The sequence below is a fragment of the Malus sylvestris genome, chromosome 1 (assembly GCF_916048215.2).
Source record: "Malus sylvestris chromosome 1, drMalSylv7.2, whole genome shotgun sequence".
Lineage (NCBI taxonomy): Eukaryota > Viridiplantae > Streptophyta > Magnoliopsida > Rosales > Rosaceae > Malus > Malus sylvestris.
This window is the reverse complement of record NC_062260.1, coordinates 6,655,617-6,664,175: the sequence shown is the minus strand read 5'-3', so window position 1 is coordinate 6,664,175 and position 8,559 is coordinate 6,655,617. Positions and strand designations below refer to the sequence as shown.

Below are 8,559 nucleotides of genomic sequence, written 5' to 3'. Positions count from 1 at the left end.
TTTATAGGAACTCACACGAGAACTTCCCAGTAGGTCACCCATCATGGGATTGCTCTCGCACGAACTCACTTAACTTAGGAGTTTCGATGGAACTCGAAGCCAGTGAGCTCCCAAAAGGCCTTGTGCTAAGTAAAGATGGGAATATACATATAATGCTTACAGGATCCTCTCCCCTAGGCGATGTGAGATGTTACAATCAACAAGATAATTAAGCGTACCTTGAAGACTAGTTTGGACAAGGCTAAAGGTTGTTAGCCAGAACTTGTACCCTAAGTTCTTTGGTTATACCGAACTTCGTATCGAACTTCAACAGAAGAAACTCCATTCTCACTTACCTTCAGTACAGAGGCAGCTGTCCCAGTTGAGCTTGAGCAAGCAACATACCGAGTTAAGAACTACATGTAAAGTGAAAATGACAAACATCTCACACTTAACTTAGATCTAGTCGAGGAACATAGGGACCAGGCTCACTTAAGGAACATCGCTTACAAGCAGCGTGTCTCCGACTACAATGACTCCAGGGTCAAGCCTTGCTATTTCAAATTGGGGGACTGGGTATTGAAGAAAAGACTACTCTGTGATAGGTCTTGAGTGAAGACACACTTAGTCTAAATTAGGATGAACCATTTGAAGTTGTTGGCATCAGTCACCTTAACTCCTACAAACTCAGAAGTTTTGATGGCAAGACTCTTGGCCATTCATGGAATGCTAATCACCTAAAGTACTATTACAAGTAAACTCACATTCTATAAGCGTTGAAATAGCCGTTCGACTCTTTTGTAATGAAGGCCATTTGGCATGAACTTAATAAAAGAGGTGATTCAGACAACTTCGTCTAACTTTTTTACATTCCTAGCACTGAAACACTTGGTCTCACCCTGACCTAATAAAATCCTAACTCAAAACCTCAACTTAAATGACACCGCATACTAGAGTTCGAAGCTTCAACATGAATGTTTTTAACATGAAATAAAGTCTAAGTATCTTGTCAAGAAGACTACGCAAATAAACAAACATCTTCAAAGTTTATTCATTCAATTATACCCAAGTCATGGGTTATATCTCAACAAATGATCCATTCGAACATAGCCAATCATTCATATATAATAGTGCAAATACTTGGCATGTAACATCAAAATAAATAATGCAATGTCGTAAGCATCCATAAATAAAAAGCCTTCAGGCACTTAACTTGACACACATCATACATATAACAAACTAGTGCATGTAGGAAGTGAAGGCACTACGAATCATCCTCATCTAAGGATGAACTCTCGATAACATCATGTTGCGTTTCAACTCCATCACCATCACTGTCATCCTTAGCATCTCCGGGACCATCCTTACCTTGCTAAGTCTGCTCATCAGCACTGGCACCATCCTCAGACTCCTTATCACTACTAGGATCGAGTTCAAAGACGAATGGTTCACCATTTTGTTCATGCTTCTCCATCTTCTTACGGTACTTGTCGATGATGCCTCCGTCGTGGTATCGCTCAAGAATGGCCATCCATTTTCTTTTCTTAAACAACAGAATCTCCTCAGCACAGTGAGGCCTGATGACCTAGCGGATGGCCTGGGTGCCCAAGTACTCCTGCACAGTAGCTTTCCTCTCAATTAGGAGACTATTCTTCAGCTCAACAACCTCAGCCAGGGCACTATCCCACTCCCCTCTGACCTTGGAAGCCTCGAGGATAGTCGTCTCTAACTGCTTTTTGAGTAGTAAGTTCTCATCATTTCACCTCTTCAACCTCTCTAAGGTTTGGTCTTTGAGCTGGACGGCTTCAATCCAAGCTTTGCTCCTCTTTCTAGCATCACCACAAGGTGCTTGTTCTCTTGAAACTTCGCCTTGTATCGCTTGACCTCTCGTAGTCTATTGTCGTACTCGGTCATAACCTATATAACATGATCATTAGTGCCAAGAGAAAATGAAGACGAAGGAAAAATAGGGGAAAGGAAATGACAAAGTAACACTTACATAAGTAGATAGCCTCATCATCTGGTCATGATCCGATTCGTTTTAAGCTAGTGGCTCATCGAACTCATCAATAGTGACTCAACTGTAACAACCCGTCTTGGAATTTACGGAACGGAAGGGTATTTTCGTAAATTTTCACTTTGGGCTAGATATTTTAAAATAGAGTGGTGTTATACCCACCCATATTATATTTACACCTGTTGATGCACAAAACCGGAGGGGTCTTAGAACAACGTAAATCCGACCGTGAATCTGTAAGAAAGTAAATAACACAAGATGTATCGTGGTTTGGGCTACATCCACACTGATTATTGTATTTCTCTGAGAGGTGAGGGGAGTGAGAGAGAGAGCTTCTGAAGGTGAGAGAACTCTTCCCATGGCCTAAGAAAATGGCCTCCTCTAATTGTGAGGGTGATGAGTCATTTTATAGAATAAGGGCTCTTCACTTATTACATATTTACCCTTTCCTTTATTACATAATTACATTTAAGTCCCCCGACTATTTGTACGAGATCTGAATACGGAGGCCCTAAGTATGGTATAAATAATAGTCCCTCAAGTCTTCAGTCAAGAGAGTCTTTTGGCTGGAGACTTGAAATTCAATCCATGTGTGGGTCGAAGCAACTAGATGTTGTCTTGAACTGATGCTCGATATGAGGCGGTGCTCAATCTGAAATGATGCTCAATTAGAAGTAGCACATGCTGCGAGGCTGCTCGGCTTGTGGCTTATGTTGCCTTGGTTGGCTCGGCTTATGGTGTTGAAGGTAAGGGAGTCTCTTTTATAGAATAAGGGCTCGCTTCTCAATACATGAATGATGGGCTAGAGTTGATGCTCTCTAATGATGGTGAGGAAGTCCCTTTTTATAGAATAAAGGCTCGTTCCTCAATACATAAGTGATGGGCTAGAGTCCCTCAAGTATTTTTCATGAGTGCTCTCTAATGAAAGTGAGGGAGTCCTTTTTATAAAATAAAGGATCGCTGCTCAATACATAAGTGATAGGCTAGAGTCCCCTAAGTATTTTGTAGTTTTCATGAGGCCCAGTTGAGGCCCAATAAATGGTGTATAGTGTAGTCCCCCAAGTCTTCGGTCAATAGAGTATGTTGGTTGGAGACTTCAAATTGAATCCATGTATGGGCCGAAGTGGCAGTTGTTCGGAGGTGGTATTTGTATACCCTACACTGAAGCTTTGTAGGTGAAGCTTTGTAAGTGAAGCTTTGAAGCTGTAGCTCTGTAAATGAAGTTTTTGAAGCTAGAGCTTTTGTAAATGAAGCTTTTGAAGCTAGAGCTCTGTTAATGAAGATTTTGAAGCTAAAGCTTTTGTAAATGAAGCTTTTGAAGCTGGAGCTCTTGTAAATCAAGCTTTCGAAGCTAGAGCTCTATAAATGAAACTTTTGAAGCTAGAGCTCTGTAAATGAAGCTTTTGAAGCTGGAGCTCTTGTAAATGAAGCTTTCGAAGCTAGAGCCCTGTAAATGAAGCTTTTGAAGCTGATTGACTTGAGTGATGCTCATGAATATTTATGTTGATTGACATAAGTGATGCTAATGGATGTTGACATGAGTGATGCTCATGAATGTTGACATGAGTGATGCTCATGAATGTTTATGTATGATTGACATGAGTAATGCTCATGTATAATTTGAAGTACTGGGCGTACTTTTGGTCACCTGGTTGGTGATAATAGCGGCAGGCTGCCGAATAATTTTAGAGTACTAGGCGTACTTTTGATCACCTGGTTGGTGATAATAGCGGCAAAGTGCCGAATAAATTTGGAGTACTGGGCGTACTTTTGATCACCTGGTTGGTGATAATAGTGGTGGGCTGCTGAATAATTTTGGAGTACTGGGCGCTCTTTGGATCACCTGGTTGGTGGTAATAGCGGCAGGCTGCCGACTAATTTTTTGTAGTACTGGACGTGCTTTTAATCACCTGGTTGGTGGTAATAGAGGGCTTGGCTCTTTTAGGCATATGGGCCTTCGCCCTTCACATAACCTTCAAGCCCATTATTTTAGGCTTGCTGTTTTTTTTTTATAATTTTTTTTATTACCCTCTGATGGGGTTTATACAGATGTCTGCGATAGATAAAAAATACATCATTCAAAAATAAGAAAAGAAAAATCACATCATTCTGATAGGGTGTTTATTCCTTGCTTTTGCAGTGTCCCCATGTGCTCTCGCAGAGGAAAGCCTCTCTTTTGCTTTCTGCTTTCCTTTTACTTTTCTCTTTGTTCACTGAGTCTTTTTTTTTTTTTTGCTTTTGCTTTCCCCAGACCTCCTTTGCCTTTTGTTTCTTTTATTTCCACTGCGTCTTATTTTTGCTTTTGCTTTCTCCAGACCTCATTTGCCTTTTGTTTCTTCTTTTTCCAATGCGTCTTATTTTTGCTTTTGCTTTCTCTAGACGTCCGTTGTTTTTTCTTTTCATTTCAGCTATTGATGGTGAAGGCCAACAATGTATGGCAACACCAGCATGCACTGTATCCACAAAACCAGTAGCAAAGGGAAGCTGAGAAATATCAGCTCTGACTAGGATCATGTTCTCTTTGGGGAAGTTCTCTTCCTGCTGAATGAATCCATAACACTCATTCAACATGTTCTCTGAGTAGTCCAAAGCAACAACAAGAGAAAACAATCCACTCTTAGCGAAAAGTCTAGAAAACATCCCACTCCAACAACTTGCATCAATGATATTTCCACCACCCAAGACTGGCTTTAAGAAATCCTTAGTCAACTTAAACTCTTTCTCTGGGCCAGGAAATCCACCCCATACAGTAAAGCTTTGACGCCAGCCCTTTTCATAGAGGTACAATACCAATGGAGTCCTAAACATTTCTATGGCAACGGGCATTGATTCACCATAGTTCTTGGCGCTGCTTGCTGTTGTCAGTTCAATATGTGTTTCATTACCAAAGTATGTCTTCTTACAAGTGCCACATTGAAAACTAGACCCAGAAGCAGACTCAACAAATAAGCCCGGATCACTGGAACTTGAAAATGGATCGTAGCATATCGGACCAGCTAAAATGTTGGTGCTGCTGATGCCATCATTTTGCACCATAATTGGTTCGATTAGCTCGACTTCGACGACGGCACCCGAAGCAGCAGCCAAACTTTGATTGCTGCCGCGAAACAGCACTTGAAAACCGGTGAAATGGCAGAGGTCTTAAGCTTGAGAAGACAAGGCCTTAAATTATCGAGTTGACTCAGAAGAAACGGGGAGCAGAGGTTACTGACCACCGTCTCCATGATCGCTCTGTTTTGGTGTGTGGTGGTTGGAAGGGTGAAGAGGGTGGCAAGAAGGAGGTGGAGTTGCGTGGGGGGAGGCGGAAGGAGTCGGACCAGATCTGGATGAGGCACTGCAAGTTGCAGTTAGGGAGCAAGTCTTTGGTATATGGGAGTTGCATGGTGGCAGGGAAGGTGTTGTTGCCGTCATAGAGCCAGCGCTGGATGCTGGAGCGGTCGTAGGTGATGCCGGTGCAGATGCTAACAGGGGATTTCATGATGTTGAGAGATATCGGACACCGAAAGAAGGTGGACATGTTCTCAGGGTTGAAGAGAGAGAGATGGGACTGGGATTTTGGTTTGGTGTTTCTGCCGATTCACGGTGGATAGTGTGAGATTTGATGAAAAAATGGAAGAGAATCAACATAGTTTTTTATGTCGTTTCCCATAGACGACGCCAAATGTTGATGCACAAAACTGGAGGGGTCTTGGAACAAGGTAAATCCGACTGTGAATCTGCAAGAAAGTAAGTAACACAAGATGTATCGTGGTTCATCCTAAGGTTTGGGCTACGTCCACACTAATTATTGTATTTCTCTGAGAGGTGAAGGGAGTGAGGAAGAGAGCTTCTGAGGGTGAGAGAACTCTTCCCATGGCCTAAGGAAATGGCCTCTTCTAATTGTGAGGGTGAGGAGTACCTTTATAGAATAATGGCTCCTCACTTATTACATATTTGCCCCTTTCTTTATTACATAATTACATTTAAGTCCCCCGAGTATTTGTACGAGATCTGAATACGGAGGCCCTAAGTATGGTATAAACAACACCTATCATAAAAAATTAAAAAATACATAAACTCTTTTTCCACCCACTATTATTTCCAAAATAACCCTATGTATTTCTTCTTCAAATTTTCCTTGCTTTGAAAAATTATTATAATTTTTTTTTAAAAAAAAACATCATTACCCAAGAACTCCAAATATCACCACCAGTAGCAACCCCCTCCCCAAAGTAATCCTACAACTATAACTACCCCGACACCCCCAAATCCAAGGCACCACCACACCCCAACACCATGCGCCCCTCCTCATGTGAAGCTTCATCACATCTTCCACAACGTGCACTTTATTGTGAGTCTCGAAGCTTTGCTCTATCATGTTCGAGTTCCCCCTCCTCCTAATAAATTTTCGAACTTCCTTCCCTAGGAAAGCTTGTGGAGGTGGGGTTTATGATATTTATTTCCTTTTTCATATTTATGATATTTTAGGTTTTATTTGTTAAGATATCTAATAATTATGTGGCAAAAACATGATTGGTTAGTCTTAAGTCTTTGAAGGTCATTTTATATTAGGTTAAATTTGTCAATAAAATTATCATTTCAAACTGGGTGAGGAAATAAGACACCAGGGTAGGCTTAACAACACTATTAAAATATGATTGCTTTTGGTTTTAATTGGTGTGCCCAAAGGGGGGCACCCTCTGATTTTATCCTCGGCCTAATTCCACTTTCCCTCTCTTCTCTCTAAGTTCTTGGTTATCTCTCTCTCATTTTAACTCTCTCTCAAAATAGCTCACTCTTCCCTCAACCCTCTCACAGCTCACTTTCATCCTTTCATCTCCCAAGTTTCACACACACGGCACCACACCTGCACACACCAACCTTCTCTCACTCGGACCTCATCACCTCCCTCGTTTTTCTTCTCCCTCTACAAACTAGGGTTGTAGCACCATGGAAACCAGTGCTAAAACTTGGTGAAATCTAACGAGCATCAACCTCCGATTGGGTTAGCCTCGGAGTCCCTTTCTCTACCTTAATGGTTGTTTGCCTTAATTTATAAAGTATGTATACCCATTGTAGGAGAAGGTTTAGCTTGAAAACAACTCGGAGGGATTTTCCCCATATTCCGGCATGGAATCCCGTGACTTCCAGGTCATTTTTCGGTCAGCTCCGACCATGGCTGGACCAAATTTTGGTATAGTTCAATTCCTCTCCTCCGTAGCTTTAAATCTATGTATCGCATTTCTTGTGTTGGTCGAATTTTGGGGTTGATCGGAGCTGGGAATGCTCTGGAGTTCTTCTTTGTTGAAAACGACCAACCCAGCTTGAAATGGGTTAATTCGACCCGATATTAATAAACCAGTTTCGAACCCAGCCCAAAACCCAGCTCCAGGCCCAACCCAACTTAGCTAACCCGACCTAAACCCACTGAACCCAAGGTTTTCGACTCATTGAACCCAACCCAAGCTTTGGCCCAACCCGTTGACTGGTCCGACCTAACCCAGATGGAATATTTTGTTAGGGAATATTCTTTGGAACATTATTTGTGTTGAGTTTTACGAAATTTGCCCAGGACCCCTCTGAGGGTAATTCGACGTCCTGAATCTATTTTTGACATTCATTTTCTAAAATTCAATCGTTATGATAAAGTTTTATTAATTGGGCCCTTTATATGCTTAGGTGAATTTATTGCGGCGTTTCCGTCTTCGCTAGTTTGCACGGCTCTTCGACGGCAGAGTATCTGTGAGTGGACCCCTTCTAAAATGCATGATTTTACTATTAGAAATGCATACATGAAAAGCATGAGTTAAGGGCTGCATTTTATGAAACGTTTATGAGTAAATTGGTTTAACGCTTTATGAATTATCATGCTTTATCAACTTTATTTATGGTATAAATGATTGATGACTATATACCTACTTATGAACGTGGTGTTACGATATGATGTTTGAGCCATTGAGCTCCGATGAGATATGTTTTGGAAAGATTATATTCAATGATTTTTGTGCTTATCTAGTGGTCACTATGTGCCTACAGGCGGAAGATACATTTATATGGCTTTGGCCGGAAGATACTTATATATGGCTTCGGCTAGGTGTTTGTAGATAGCTTCGGCCGGAATGTATTTATTTATGGTTTCGGCCGGGGGTTGGTAGATGGCTTCGACCGGAAGATATTTATAAATGGATTCGATTGGGTGATGTAGGGCATTCGGGAGATTTTGATACCACTTTGAAGCACACTATATATAATATATGTTTTATGAAGTTTTATGGCATGCTAGGGTTTTCGGAAAACCTATTACTTATTATGTAATACTAGTTTTCATAAACTTTGGGGGTTAGTACGTTGATGAATAACTGTTTTAGTACTACTTATATATCAACTTAGTCCACTCATATTTTGTTTTGCGCCCCCTCAGGACTTAGAATCAAGGTGTATAATCCCAGCATCAAGGCACTCCCACTTCGATATTTTCGAGTCTTCTTGGTGTAGGACCCATCCCTTTGTTCATTTAATTTAATATTATTCCTTTTTAGTGTCTCGAATTAGTTGTATACTTTGAACACGATCCACAATTGCAT

The 8,559-nt window shown here is 41.2% G+C and overlaps 1 pseudogene; it reads right to left on the bottom strand.

Annotated features, from left to right (window-relative positions):
• Positions 1-1,564: 1,564 nt before the first annotated feature.
• Positions 1,565-5,241, bottom strand: LOC126606808 (uncharacterized methyltransferase At1g78140, chloroplastic-like; annotated as a pseudogene).
• Positions 5,242-8,559: the final 3,318 nt, after the last annotated feature.